Source organism: Hordeum vulgare, chromosome 3H (assembly GCF_904849725.1).
Source record: "Hordeum vulgare subsp. vulgare chromosome 3H, MorexV3_pseudomolecules_assembly, whole genome shotgun sequence".
Lineage (NCBI taxonomy): Eukaryota > Viridiplantae > Streptophyta > Magnoliopsida > Poales > Poaceae > Hordeum > Hordeum vulgare.
The window spans coordinates 152,899,818-152,901,730 of NC_058520.1; the positions used below are offsets into that span (position 1 = coordinate 152,899,818).

The window sequence follows — 1,913 nt, forward strand, 5'->3', positions numbered from 1 at the left end:
GTTTCTAGCAGGTAGGTCGCTGTATAGGGTCTCCCATCGAGTAAGCCATCCAATTGTAAGAATTATATTCCGCTCATAGTGCACATAATAGTTATTTTGCGCACTTAGCACTTGCGAGCGAACGATGTGCGCTAGTTCTTTTTTGCTCCCTTTATTTCCTGTGCTTCTCTGTTTGTGATGTTTTTGTTTTATTTTCTATCTTCATCCTCCTACTTAATTCTTGTATTTTTCTTTTACCCTTAGTTTTTTCTTCCTTATTTTTGATGATGTTGCCTTTTATCATATTATCCTTTAGTACCAGATGACCATGTTTTCATTTCTTAGATTTTTTCCTTTTTGATGTTTTAATAACTTGATGAGTTTCTTACCCAATGAACAATTTTAATTAAACTGTGATAATATTAAAATATGTGATAACCATATTTTGTTACACAATTTCCATACCTCTAATAGGAAATTCACATATTGTCAAATATGTGATGATTCTTTCCAAATTTCGACCACAGTTCTTTAATATAGAATACATATTTTTTTTCTTTGAAATAGGAGACAAATAGTTTTCATATGCACAATATCCCATTAGAAGTTTCAGTTGCTCAATTTTTAATTCGCGAGTGCCTACACACGAAATAGGAGGTATCATCCAAGAGAGGAGGAGTGTTACATCACTTGACGACCAGGGGACGATCTCAGTTAGGAAAGGAGGACTAGCAAGCTGAATTTAGCAACAACACATGCATACCACACCTAATTTCCGTCTATAGAAAATTCGAGGATTTTTCTTAAAAGACATAAGTAGAAAATACACACCTCACACATATATGAATGCCTTTAGTACTAAAATTAGATCTTGCTCCCTAAATAGAAATTGGACCTCGGTCGGGTGGATGTTTTGGCCGGTTTTGTAGAAATGCATTCACCAAATTTAGCGTCTATGGAGCTCCAATGGCTGATGGCCTCACTATCATGCCACTTGCCCCGACCCTGGGTCATCGCCTATATAAATGTAATGCAACGCAAGCATCTCGATCAACACTAGTGTTGGTGGTCCAACTATCAAAGAGAAATCGACAACAAGATGGATGCCAAGCGCAAGGCTGAGTCGCTGCTCGTCATCACCCTTGTGGTGGCGGCGGCCACATCACCTGTGTTGGTGGCCTCGGGGCATGAGAAGGCTACTCCCACCTGCGTCACCGAGTACTCCAAGATCTGGGCAAGGGCGAAAAAAGGACGCCACGTGCACCGCCATGGTCGACAAGGCATGCAGCACTGAGGCAACCAGCGTCACCTTCATCGAGCGCTTGTTCACGGAGCTCGCCGAGGTCAGGGAAAAGAAGGAAGAAGTCTTTAATCTAGAAACTTCTGGAGGGCAGGTTGCCCTGAAAGAATCCGTCGACAAGCATGGTGGCTGCCCAGGCGACAAGACTGTCAAGGACTATTCTACCCAATGTGGCGCCGACTGCGACAAGGCATGCATGGATCCTACTTGCACCGACCACTGCTACGTCGACTGCCCATACATGGCTGCGAGATTTGGCTACATCATGGCCACCCCCGCCAATAAGAGAGCCATAGAGCAAGACATGGATCGCTTCAAGCATTGCGCAAAGGAAAATGATAGCTCAGATAACAAGTGTCGCGATACATGCAAGCTGATTTCTTCTACCCCTACACCCGCTCCGGCCAAAGCCGCTTGAAAATGCATCTATTTATTCCTTCTTTTGGCGAATTGAAAATACTTCTATTCTATCATGGTAATTTATTCATGTTCCGCATGTATTCATCTTTTTGTTTTGTTTTTTCTATTCTAAATCAATAAATAAAAGGATGGTACTCGGAATACTTTTCTCTGTAAGTCTCAAATGTCATGTTTGAATGGCACTAGAACATCGCCCCCGCATGATAAAATTAGA

General features: G+C 42.0%; 1 pseudogene; it reads left to right on the forward strand.

Annotated features, from left to right (window-relative positions):
• The first annotated feature begins 1,056 nt into the window (after positions 1-1,056).
• On the forward strand, positions 1,057-1,697 carry LOC123439714 (annotated as a pseudogene).
• The last annotated feature ends 216 nt before the right edge of the window (positions 1,698-1,913 follow it).